The 14392-nt window shown below is 40.4% G+C and overlaps 1 non-coding gene across 1 annotated transcript; it reads left to right on the plus strand.

The window, feature by feature from the left end:
• Window positions 1-8182: 8182 nt before the first annotated feature.
• Window positions 8183-8297, plus strand: LOC136728232 (U5 spliceosomal RNA). The gene has a single exon (XR_010808597.1). It is a non-coding gene; the product is annotated as a U5 spliceosomal RNA (small nuclear RNA).
• Window positions 8298-14392: the final 6095 nt, after the last annotated feature.

Genomic DNA, 14392 nt, shown 5'->3' on the forward strand with positions numbered 1-14392 from the left:
GGATACCAGTAATAATTTTTGTTTTATTGAAATACAAAATAATTCTATTTTTCCGAAGTGCTGAACTTTAATACAGTCTAGAAAGATTAATTTTTTGTCTTGGGCTATATTATTATTACCATAGTTTTTCTATTGTATAAGTATCTTGGAGTAGAGGCATAGGTGGGCATGTGGGCAGAGGAGTAGGAAGGCCGGTCAAGCAAATAAGCTTGCTAAGGTACGCAGCAGCAGCAAGCAGCCCCCACATCCAGCCAGCCAGCCAGTCTGGCTGGCAGTGACTGAGTGGTTGACAGACGGCAAGCAACGGAATGTACGTGCTCTGTGATGTCATAGCAGTCAGCTGAGAGAGGCTCGTGATGTCATCGCTGAGCTGGCTGGCTGACTGGCTGGCTGGCGGGCTGGCTGGCTCTGTGTGTGTGTGTGTTTGTGTGTGTGTCTGTTTTTCTGTTTGTCAGTCTGTCTGTCTGTCTCTCTCTCTCTCTCTCCCTCTCAATTCATTTGTATTGTCAAAAGCAATTGGACATACATACATTCATATATATATATATGTATATATATATATATATACATACATACATGCTAGAAAGTCATTACTATGTTATCTTAAAGGCTAACTAAGCAGAACATATATCATTATCGAACAGAGTTCATAGGTCTATACATGGTATTAGGGAACAGGCACGTAGGTCATTCTGTTTGACATTGTCTCCAAGGTTCTCATTGTAAATAACAAAGAGAAATCAAACTACCTTATGGCCTCCTGACCTTCTAGCTTGACCTTATCTTTCTTAAGTATACAAGAGAGAAAAACAGTTGTGAGAAAAGAATTTCTAACTTTCCTTCCACACATACATACATACATACATACATACATACATACATACAAACCAGAGGCATGCAAAAAAATATAAAGAGGAAGAAAATGTTGTATAGCACATACAAAAGGGATGGTGATGAAACAAAATACATAGAATATGTTGAGCTGCAAAGAGATCTTAAGAAAGGGATCAGGAAAGCAAAGAGGGAAATAGAAAGAAACATAGCTCTTGGAGCTACAACCATTGCAATGAGCTTTTTTCAAAATTACAACAGCAAGCGGTCAATTAAGGAGGAGGTGAAACAGATAAAGGGCAAAAATGGAGGTATCTTGGAAAACGAACAAGATGTGGCAAATATTCTAAATGAGTATTTCACAGAGGTTTTTACAAAAGAAAAAACAGATGACATGCCACAGGTTGACAATCAATCCAGTCAAACCCTAAGAGAGATCAGGATAAATGAGGAGGAGGTACTAAAGGGACTAGCAGAATTAAAATCAAACAAATCACCTGGGCCAGATGGGATATTTCCAACAGTACTTAAAGAAATGAGGGAAATTATGTATAGGCCGTTAACTCGATTATTTCAAATGACACTTAGAACAGGGGATGTTCCCACTGACTGGAAGACAGCAAATTTCATACCAATCCACAAGAAAGGGGACAAAACTGAGCCAGGAAATTACAGACCAATCAGTCTCACCTGCATCACCTGTAAAATGTTGGAAAAAATGATTAGACAGAAAATAGAGGAGCATCTCAATGAAAACCATATTCTTGGAGATAGTCAACATGGGTTTAGACGAGGCAGATCATGTCTTACTAACTTAATACATTTTTTTGAACATGCAACTGCAGCTGTAGATCACGTGAAAGCATATGATATGATATACTTAGATTTCCAAAAAGCTTTTGATAAGGTTCCACACCAAAGACTGATCCTCAAATTGGAAGCTGTAGGCATTCAGGGTCATGTAAGTAGATGGATTATGAACTGGTTGATGTATAGGAAACAGATTAGAGGAGTCACTTCTAACTGGAGTGAGGTTGTTAGTGGAGTTCCACAGGGATCAGTACTAGGGCCTTTGCTTTTTCTAATCTATATTAATGATCTGGACTCTGGGATACTTAGCAACCTTGTCAAATTTGCAGATGATACTAAAATAGGTGGCTTAGCAGATACAATCTTGGCAGCACATGCTATTCAGAGGAACTTAGATAAATTCAGTTGTGGGCTGACACCTGGCAAATGAAATTCAATGTGGACAAGTGCAAGGTAATACATGCAGTAAAACAAAAATGTCCACTATAATTACACTATGGGAGGTACAGATCTAGATGAAGTAATGCATGAGAAAGACCTAGGAATCTATGTGGATTCACTTTCTCCATCCAAACAATGTGGGGAAGCAATACAAAAGGCATACAGAATGCTAGGGTATATCGTCAAAAGTGTAGAATTTAAGTAATGTTAAGACTGTACAATGCGCTAGACCTCATCTGGAATACTGTGTACAGTTCTGGGCACCACACTTCAAGAAGGATATTGCTGCTTTAGAGACAGTTCAGAGGAGAGCAACCAGACTTATTCCAGGTCTGAAGGGAAAGTCCTACTCGGAGAGACTGAGGGAACTGAACCTTTTCACCCTGGAACAGAGGAGATTACGTGGGGACTTGATCCAAGTCTTCAAAATCATGAAAGGTTCCTCAAACCAGAGGAGCTTTTCCAGATCAGCAGGGACACACGCACCAGGGGACAACAAATGGAAATTGGGCTTCAAGGCATTCAAGATGGAAAGTGGTAGAAGCTGAAAGTTTGGGAACATTTAAAAATAGACTGGATAGGATCCATGGATCACTTAGATATTAATGGACACCAAACGAGCATGATGGGTCGAATGGCCTCCTCTCGTTTGTAAACTTTCTTATGTTCTTATGTTCTTATGTTCTTATGAATGTTCCCTAAGCATGTTTCAAATGTTCCCTAATTTATGTTACAAATGTGCCTTAGCACCTCTCTCTCTCTCTCTCTCTCTCTGTCTCAATTCAGTGCATTTGTATTGTCAAAGCAATTGGACATGCATACATACATACATACATATATATGGAAAATAAACAATATGTGTACATCTCTGCATTAATGGTGCCCTAACAGATGTGCAAGTTACATGACAGACAGACAGACAGACACACACACACACACACACACACACACACTTGTATACCTGACACGTATAGAAGACTGGATAGGGAGATATAAATAGCAATGGGGAGACTCTTGTACTTGGTGTGGCTCTATCCATATAGTGGGGCCAGCAGCCACTTAGCAGGTGCAGCAATAGAAGCTCAGCCTGGGGAGACTGGATTTAGCATTTCCTCTCCATTTTGATAAGTATCCATAATCATTTCTGCAAAATACTTCTATGATACCTATGTATGTTTTTTACTTGTACTATATTATACTATCAAGTATCAGTGTACACATACAATGTGACCTGTTACATTAATACAGAGGCCACGGAAGGCCAGATCACTAATAGCCACTGTCCCCTGATATTACACTTTTTTACAATCACTTTGGCACTCATTTCAGAACCTTGATGTCATTTTTCAAAACTCTAGACACTAAACTCACACCCGATGATCAAAATGCACATTTTTCAATTGCTTGGATACAATACACATCAACCTCAGATCATTTGTTCATTGAACTAAAATGATACAACTTAACGTCAAAGTATTACCATTTCAAAATGCAATTCACACATTACATCTGAGATCACTGTCTATTCATTTCATTACAAAGATCTAACTATCAATTGATACAGCTGCTCAAAATGATAAGTGACTGTTGCATTACTCTTAATTCATAGTTTTATGGAAACTGACGAACAGTATTCCATGTTTCGATCATGAAAGTTTCAGGATAATGAGATCCATTGACACCAATAACCGAGGAGCATGAACCAGTTGGACTACATTATCTATGGATGTAATATTTCATCATCATTCATCATCATGTAGCACTTTTCCACACCATGTTTTCAGTGTGTAAGGAAAGTTAGAAATTCTTTCTCTAATACCTGTTTTTCTCTCTTGTATACTTAAGAAAGATAAGGTCAAGCTAGAAGGTCAGGCCAGAAGGTAGTTTGATTTCTGCTTGTTATTTATGATGAGAATCTTGGAGACAATGTCAAACAGTATGATTGAAGTGCCTGCTCCCTAATCCATGTGTTGATCTATGAACTCTGTCCTATAATGATATAAATTCTGCTTAGCTAACTTTTAAGATAACATAGTAATTACTTTCTGATTATAACCAGCTCTTTGATTTTTGTGAATAAAAGCTCTGACTGTTAAAATGAAGGCAGAGCGACTTTGGGATCTTCTTGAGTCACTGTTCCTCTCCACGCTGCGTGTATTAAAGGCTTTGCAACTAACGCTCCAACCTGGTTGAAGATGATTGTTCTTCCACATCAGATATGACATTACTGTATGTATGCAGGCCCTTGTAATTGCTTTTCCAATACTGCCAACTGGTTATTGATGATTGATTTCACATTGTGGTACGAGTATCGAGTGAAATGAGTGCTATCCACCCGAGCAACACAGTGATAACATGGAGCCGGCAGGTCATCCAGGTCACAATAGAGGTCAAGCAGTGGGAGGAGGAAGACGTGGTGGTCAAAGGAATGGAAGGGGACATGCACCCCTTCTGAGAGGTGGTCGTGGGCCTCGTCATAGAGGAGGGCTTAGGCCTCACCAGAGAGGCAGCCATGGGCCTCATTTGAGAGGTGTTGGGGGAACGTGGTAGAGGACAAGGCCACGGACCAGACAGCGGCAGCAACAGCAAATAGTGTCCAGTGAAATCCGAGAAATAGTTGTAGAACATGTTGTAAATCATGGCATGACCATGACTGAGGCAGCTACAATGATTCAATCAAACCTCAGAATCAACTCAGGATCAACTGTGGCCTCAATCATCAGAAATGTCCGTACTGAGAAGCGGCAAGTCTTCAGCATGCACTAAACATTAGGCTACTCTCAATTGTCAAATGACTGTATACTGCATACCAATGTGTAGCACAGAGTATAGTGTGCCTTTTGAAAGAAATGCAGAGTGAAGCAGCTGATGACTGAGTATGTTCAGGTATGTTCAGTTTCAAGATGCCTCTTGTGAAAAATGGTTGTGAGAACCTGAACCTGAACACAGGGCTGATGGAAATTTAGAAGTACAGTAATCAATCCTTTGTTTTGCTTTTTACACTAAGCCAGGTGAGGAACACTGCAGTTGACATTTTACTGTAGTTTTGTTCGTTTTTGTAGCTAATTATTTTTGCATGGATTCAAAGAAACCTATGGTGTGATTTGATTGTATTGCATCAATACATTTCAGATTTTGTTCAATGATTCCACTGTGTCTGTAGTATTCTCTCTACTAGTCCTTTTACAGTGATGTATTTATGTGTAGTACCATAATGAAACATGTATCACATATTTTGTACTACAATATTTAATGATTGTACGAACAACTACACAGTGAAACTATCGGTATCTTCTGTGTTACTATGTTACTATGGTATTTCATGATAAATGAGTTATTTGAACCAACAAGTCTGCAAGTGCTAGGTTTCTTTAAAGATATGAATGCACAATGCAATGTTTTGAACATTGGACAGCCTGTGTTACAAGTGATGACCGTTTTGAGTTTTGTGTCTAGAGTTTTGAAAAATGACATCAAGGTTCTGAAATTAGTGACAAAGTGATTGTAAAAAACTGTATATTCATCCTATTTAATGTGCTCTTTTAAAATGTACTTTTCTTTTTTATGTTGCCATTTCTGTTCTACCAATGTTTCAGTTGTTAGCCAAAGATTGACAGAGTACATCTCATACACACAGGCCAGACAGCAAAGATTTCTTTTTGAAATTCAATTACAAATGCTGCATGAACTCATCAATACGATTAGAGCTCCTGAAAGCAATATAACTAACTCACTCTACAGCATCTCATTAGCAGTGAAAAGAAATCAAGAAAGTTGGGACAGTCGACTGTTTACCACTATGTAACATCACCTTTTCTTTTAATAACACTTATTAAGCACTTGGGCACTGAAGACACCACTTGGTTAAGTTTAGCAAGTGGGATTTCCCCCCATTCATCCATTATGCATTTCCTCAGCTGCGCAACTGCACAGGGCCTTCGTTGTCTTAATTTGCACTTCATAGTGCGCCACACATTCTCAATTCGGAGACAGGTCAGGACTGCAGGCAGGCCATGCTAGCACCCGCACTCTCTGCCTACGCAACCATGCGCTTGTAATCTGGGCAGAATGTGGTTTGGCGTTATCCTGCTGAAAAATGCAGGGACGTCCCTGGAAAAGATGATGTCTCGATGGCAGCATATGTTGCTCCAAAATGTGTACATCTCTTTCTGCAAAAATGGTGCCCTCACAGATGTGCGAGTTACATGACAGACACTCATACACACTGTCACACCCATACACACACAAACACACACTTTCACAGACAGACACACGCACACACACACACACACACACACACTTTCACAGACAGACAGACAGACACACACACTTTCACACACAATCACTTTCACAGACAGACACACACACACAAACTTACATACATACATACATACATACATACAGTGAGGGAAAAAAGTATTTGATCCCCTGCTGATTTTGTACGTTTGCCCACTGACAAAGAAATGATCAGTCTATAATTTCAATGGTAGGTGTATTTTAGCAGTGAGAGACAGAATAACAACAAGAAAATCCAGAAAAACGCATTTCAAAAAAGTTATAAATTGATTTGCATGTTAATGAGGGAAATAAGTATTTGATCCCCTATCAATCAGCAAGATTTCTGGCTCCCAGGTGTCTTTCATACAGGTAACGAGCTGAGATTAGGAGCACTCTCTTAAAGGGAGTGCTCCTAATCTCAGCTCGTTACCTGTATAAAAGACACTTGTCCACAGAAGCAATCAATCAATCAGATTCCAAACTCTCCACCATGGCCAAAGAGCTGTCCAAGGATGTCAGGGACAAGATTGTAGACCTACACAAGGCTGGAATGGGCTACAAGACCATCACCAAGCAGCTTGGTGAGAAGGTGACAACAGTTGGTGCGATTATTCGCAAATGGAAGAAACACAAAATAACTGTCAGTCTCCCTCAGTCTGGGGCTCCATGCAAGATCTCACCTCGTGGAGTTTCAATGATCATGAGAACGGTGAGGAATCAGCCCAGAACTACATGGGAGGATCTTGTTAATGATCTCAAGGTAGCTGGGACCATAGTCACCAAGAAAACAATTGGTAACACACTATGCCGTGAAGGACTGAAATCCTGCAGCGCCCGCAAGGTCCCCCTGCTCAAGAAAGCACATGTACAGACCCGTCTGAAGTTTGCCAATGAACATCTGAATGATTCAGAGGAGAACTGGGTGAAAGTGGTCTCAGATGAGACCAAAATCAAGCTCTTTGCCATCAACTCAACTCGCCGTGTTTGGAGGAGGAGGAATGACCTCAAGAACACCATTCCCACCATCAAACATGGAGGTGGAAACATTATGCTTTGGGGCTGTTTTTCTGCTAAGGGGACAGGACAACTGCACCGCATCAAAGGGACGATGGATGGGGCCATGTACCATCAAATCATGGGTGAGAACCTCCTTCCCTAAGCCAGGGCATTGAAAATGGGTCAAATACTTATTTCCCTCATTAACATGCAAATCAATTTATAACTTTTTTGAAATGCATTTTTCTGGATTTTCTTGTTGTTATTCTGTCTCTCACTGCTAAAATACACCTACCATTAAAATTATAGACTGATCATTTCTTTGTCAGTGGGCAAACGTACAAAATCAGCAGGGGATCAATTACTTTTTTCCCCCACTGTACATACATATATATGGAAAAGAAACATTACAAGTATAAATCACAATAAGATGTAATAAAGTACAGATAAACAAAGTGTAATAAAATGTGATCTGTTTGAAAATGCAGGGACGTCACTGGAAAAGATGATGTCTGGATGGCAGCATATGTTGCTCCAAAATGTGTACATCTCTTCTGCAAAAATGGTGCCCTCACAGATGTGCGAGTTACATGACAGACAGACAGACAGACACTCACACACACTGTCACACCCACACACACTAACTTTCACACAGAGACAGACACACACACACACACACACACACACACACATACATACATACATATGGAAAAGAAACAATACTTTTATAAATCACAATAAGATGTAATAAAGTACAGAAAAACTAAATGTAAGAAAATGTGATCTTTAATACACACAAATATGTATGGCTGGTCGGATGCGTCTTGGACTCGGGTTCCTCTTCATTACGTATAACGCTTTTGCCTTTTGCTAAAGCTTTCCGTGGAGGGGATCGTGGGTGAGTTTGTACCATTCTTGGGGGGCTCTGCCTTGTTGGGGCGGAGCTGTGATCCAGGTGAACAGCAGATCGGGCATAGGTGGGCATGTGGGCAGAGGAGTAGGAAGGCCGGTCAAGCAAATAAGCTTGCTAAGGTACGCAGCAGCAGCAAGCAGCCCCCCCATCCAGCCAGCCAGCCAGTCTGGCTGGCAGTGACTGAGTGGTTGACAGACGGCAAGCAACGGAATGTACGTGCTCTGTGATGTCATAGCAGTCAGCTGAGAGAGGCTCGTGATGTCATCGCTGAGCTGGCTGGCTGGCTGGCTCTGTGTGTGTGTGTGTCTGTGTCTGTCTGTTTTTCTGTTTGTCAGTCTGTCTGTCTGTCTCTCTCTCTCTCTCTCTCCCTCTCAATTCAATTCATTTGTATTGTCAAAGCAATTGGACATACATACATACATACATACATATATGTAGCGTAAGGTACACTTATACATTTCAATTAAAGAAGTGAATTCATAGGATCACCTTATCACGAATCCTGGAGTCTTGTAGAACTCAATTTCTGTAATAATTGGACGCAGACACCAATTCCAAAGATATAAATTGTCAAATTTATTTAAAAACAAAGACTAAATGTAGCACTACACTAATTATACAAAAGGGAAAAACTAATTAAAATTCAACTCTAGATCAACAAATCAAAGACAAATCACTTCCGTGACCAAATCAAAGACCATGGGATCCCATAGGATAACACACAAATCGTTAAACAAAAAAGGTTATAAACACATTGACTACAATACCGGTTAGTAATTCTAGGAATCACTAAGAAACAGTTGAAAGTGCTAAATTGCAGTTTCAAAAGATGAAAAAAAACTGTAACTGATGGGATATGTAGTACTTTATACTCGAGTGGTCTATGCGATTACACCCTGTTGGTGTTATTAAGAACGCCAAGTACCAGAATGCAGAGCGGGACTGTTTTTTGTGCCGTGACTTGTCGGGGGAAAAAGGTGCAGAAAAAACGGACAAGAAGGTGAAGGTAGTATGGCGGTGATGCACGCGTTGGTGAAGTGGGAAAGCGGGGTCGACAAAGACTCTTACAGCGTGATTCCCACTGCTTGCTTTCACAATTTTGATTTATTCAGCATTGCTGATGATGACGAAGAGACGACTCGAAACTTCAGAGCAGAGTGGAGAGACACGAACAAACCTCCAAAAGGTGGATGGCCTGTCCATGAAGCGCAGATCATTATGACTGGTAACAATGTTTATTTAAAAAAAAAACATTAAAGTCTTTACATGCTATTTGATATATACAATCACAGTATATTTGAAATGAATGTTTAAGTTATTAATGTGTTGTACTTCTAACATACTCTTATAACATGGTAGGTGGTGGTGAGGGCGCTAAAACTCATCATATTTGACTGGCATTTGTAAGAACGATTTATTGTGTGTTGTGCTTTACAATAAAATCCCCCAAATCACAAAATAAATTAAACCAGATATAATTTAACTTCAGTTTTGATTCAGTGTTGGCTGTTCATCTTAATTTGTATGGTCAAAGCACAGTATTTTTATGACAAATAAATATAATCCCCAAATATCTGTGGACATAATGCAGGGTTTTATTTATTTTATTTTTATTTTAGGAAAAGAAGGCGAACTAAGAAGAAAACTTAATGACCTAACAAAAATGCCCTGTCCTAAAATGAAGAGATTACCTAAACCAAACAAAAAACTTCAAATTTCAGATGATAGTGACCTTGATGAACCACAGTTACCGGTGAGATAATTACTGCAAATATTAAATAAATGTATTGCAGGATTGTTTTTTTTTAATCATATTCATATATATATATATATTTTCATTTTAAACTCTTTTCCTCTCTGAATACAGCACAAAATAAGAAAGAAAACCGATGGAGCTTCAAGAATTAGATCCCGTCATATTCTACAGACATTTAAAGAGTCCAGTGAAGTTGAGCTACAGCAAAAAGTTAAGCAGCTCGAAAAGGAAAACACAAGACTTAAAAATGAAAACCAATGTCTTCGAAACCGTATGGTTGATGGTAAGTTTTTTTATTTATAGCAAATAATTCCTTACCTTGATAAATGTTATTCTTCAGTAATTTAGATTCCAGAGTAATGTATTATAGTTGATCATACTGAAGTAATCTAGAACCACAATACAGACTCTTAATGTGCACTGTCTAATAGTTTAATAATACTGATTATTAAATAAAGTTTTTCAACATAACTTCATAATCCTACATTAATGACTATATGCATTACATTAGACCTGGTAATTCTTGTATTTTATCTTTTTTATTTTTTTCGTAGCTAATGTTAATGACCCACAAAAAGGTCAGTTTGCCAATAACATAGAGCAAGTCTCTCAAGTATAATTGCAGGCATTGATGGTTTTGTTTTCACTTTGTATTAAATATATTACTAGAAATGATTATCATTTAATACTAAGGTTTTTTTCTCCAGAGATTCCAGACCTTTTGGACAATCTGAAAAAAATTGTAACAAAAGCCACATTTATCAGCAATGAAGACAAAAGTGTGTCACCATCAAGTGGTTCTGACAGCCCCACAGCAAATTGTTCTGAATCTGACAAAGAATCACCAAAACAGGTATAACACTCTTGGTCTACAATATTACAAAGACAAGGTAAAAATATATATATTGAAAACAAATATTGGTTGTAAACAATCTAATGATGCTACATTATCAGTTATATTCATAGTTATAGTTGATAATAAGAATGTAATTGAATTATGGGTGTCACAGATTCACTGACTTTATTATGTCTGTAAATTAATAAACTTAGAATTGAGACATACTGTGGTCTTTAATAACACATTTCTGTAACAAAATCACAGCCTTACTGATAATGTATTCCACTTAACATAATATAAGAATAGTTTGGGGATAAACTTGTTTTTTATTTACCATTGTCTTTTAGGTGGAAAAGTTCCCAGGCACTGGAGTTTACATTGACAAACTGTCCTGGATCCTTGCAGAGAGGTGCAGCACGAATACGTCATATGCAAGAACCCTGACGGTTGCTGTCTTTGACTTTCCAACATTATTAAAGAGCAATCTTCGTGGTGGTGGCAGCAAGAGAGATCCAACTTCGGAGAAAAAGACACCTCTGGATCGCTTAAAGGTGGAAGCCATATATGGTATGTAAATGCTGTTGTACAAAATTTCTAACTCTCCTTTTTAACTGTATAGAACACAAAGGGTTAGCATTTGAAATGTTCCTTTGGCCTTTGTTTTAGTTTCAGAGACTAGAGTTAATTTATTAATAAATAATAATACCTTACATGTAGCAGCTGGAAAGATCCCAAAGTGCTCTACAGACTCACTTCACCCACCACCCTCTGGGGTGCAGCCATTTTGTACCAGCAGATTACTACACAGCAGTAAAGGTGGAGTCATAACAAATTTGTTAGACCTGATTGAGGGAAGCCTGACTTAGAATTCAGCCACGTCACTCTTTCAACAACACCTTGTAAATCACCTTGGATTAATGCTTCAGACATATTAATACATAATAATAATGAATAGTGCCATGGGATCCTTGACAATATAAACTTTCATGTCTCATTTAAATTTGACTTTTGAGCAAATACTTCACATTTCAGTCCAGTTGTGCCACATCAATGTAATGCTTAAGCAAGGTATTAATGGAGAAAAGACTGCCTTTGCATAGCTGCTTCGCCAAGTACAGATTTTACTATGAACTAGTGTAAGACAAGTTTAAGAGCATACACCAAAACGTTTAAATACACCCACACACAAAAATGTTGATTTACTGTGGCAATATGTAACTAATGAACCCTTCTCAAAGATATGTGGTATGTTTATTAAAAGATTTTTATATATCTATGTGCAAGTCATTAAATCTATGTGATACATGTTTTTTAGGGGCTACCTTGAAAAAATTGCCCAGTACCCCAAAGAGTGTAATTGGTGGTGCAATTAACAGCAAGATAAATGAACTACGACACAGAATGAAACCAGAGTGAAGATTTGAAGAACCAGATCTGTATTTTTTGTTTTGTTTTCAACAGGGTTGGGGTCAATTCCAATTCAATTTTTAATTCCCTTTTCAATTCAATTCCAATAAAGAATATTCTGTGAATGCAAAAAGTAATTGCAATTTTGAATTGATTTGTAGGAGGAATTGGAATTGAAAAACAGGAATTGACCCCAACCATGGTTTTCAGTGAGTGTTGTACAAATTGATAGGTCAGGGTTTCTGTAAAAACTTAATAGAGGCCAGCAGGCGTGCACGATCTGGGAAAAACTGCTCCACTACAACAGACCTCTTTCCCTTCGTTTTCTCTAAAAACCTCCTGATATCCTTCACTGCAGCTCTGACTCACCGAGGACGAGGAGGCGAGAGAGGAATCCGTGAAGCCGCCCTCACTGTCACTCCGAGCCGCGATGCTCCAGCGTGTAGCCGGACCTTTCCCCACCAAGCCGCTCGCTACCCCAGCTTCACTACTGTGCCACCACTTCTTTTACTGCCACTATTTACCAACACCGTCCGTGCTCCCTCCCAGCACCTTCTTAGTGCGTTTTTTCCACCCGGCGCCTCGGCTTGTACCGCCGAGCCTGGCCCTGCCTCCTCCTCGGCTACACCCTGTGTGTCTGTCCGCCCGTCTGCTGGCTGCTGAGGTTGTTCCTCGTCACTAACCAGCGCCCCGTGCACCGCCTCAACACCATCTCCCCCCGGCGTCTCGGTCGTCACTATCCCCCGCTGCCTCGACCCCGTCCCCCAGCTGTGCGTCATCGCCTCCGGGCAGCTCTTCCCCCGTCACGGCATCAGTGGTACCATCGGTCCGACCGGCGACTGTCTCCTCCGCCGGGGCTCGATCTCTGTCTGCCCGCTGCATCTGTGGCTGCGGGCCGGTGTCTCTATTCCTCCCCGCGTCGCCCCGCTCCTCCTCCCGCTCCCTGTCCTGCTCGGGACAGTTCCTCACGACATGCCCCTCGCTCCCACACCTGAAACACTTCATGGACTCCGAAGTAGCGAACACGACGTAGTCGGTATTGTCGATCTTAAATTTAAAAATGACATTAAGATCCTCATTGATGTTATTGAGGATCATATACAGCTGCCTTCGGAAGGACACGACGTGTTTCAGTTGCGGGGCTTTGCAGCCCAGCGGGACCCTCTTAATGCCGGACATCAGCTGCCCGAGCCGGTGCGGATGAACGGAGGGACGTTAGACAGCGTTACCTTCCGGGCAGGAGCAGCGAGCGGCAACACCGGGGTGAAAGTGTCGTCTAACACTGTGCCATTAGCCACTAGCTGATTGAGCAGATCAGTGGTTTTTAAGAAGATAACAATGGCAGCAGACTTGATATTTTCACACCCTGCTACCTCCCCAACCGCTAACACACACTGCTCTAGGGGGCAGAACTGCACCGGAGCGATCTTGACTCCATGGCGTCGGGTCAGTTTTTCAAAAGACGCATTCAGGGGGTCCGACCCCCCGACCCGGGAAGAACTACCGGTACTCCCCCCTCCCCTCCCCTGTTCCCCCACAATAAGAAAAGCACTGAAAACAGAAGACAAAATAAACAAACTGAAAAAAGTAAAGCAACAAAAAAACGCAGCCAAAGGACAGAGCTCTCAGCAGCACTCCCGCTCACTGCAGACCCCTCCCACACACTCCCAGCTGAGAGAGAGAGAGAGAGAGAGAGAGAGTTAGTGTCTGTCTGTCTGTCTCTCTCTCTCTGTAGATGCATCATAGGGAACATATGTAACAATCTCTCTTTTTGTTTACCAAAAATGAGAATGAACGTATTTCAAGTGGGTGTTGCCTTGGTTGGAAACGTTTTAAGATTATTTATGAAGTGTAAAGTGGATTTGTCTCAGTTCTCCGTAGTTTTCAATGTATGTGCCATTCAGTAGCGTTCATGTTACAGATGTGCCCTATGCAGTGGTAGGGTCAATAAAATGTCAGTAAAACTTTATTTTAGCAATTATGGAGGGGAAGAACTGCACATAGCGGGTCCCCACTAATTATCTAACTTACCAACAACGTTTCAAATTAGGTCTTGTGAAGCTGCCAAATAATGCTGTATAATCGTATGTGTCTTCATACACCGGCTGCTATAGTCTGATAG

Source organism: Amia ocellicauda, unplaced genomic scaffold (assembly GCF_036373705.1).
Source record: "Amia ocellicauda isolate fAmiCal2 unplaced genomic scaffold, fAmiCal2.hap1 HAP1_SCAFFOLD_29, whole genome shotgun sequence".
Classification (NCBI taxonomy): domain Eukaryota; kingdom Metazoa; phylum Chordata; class Actinopteri; order Amiiformes; family Amiidae; genus Amia; species Amia ocellicauda.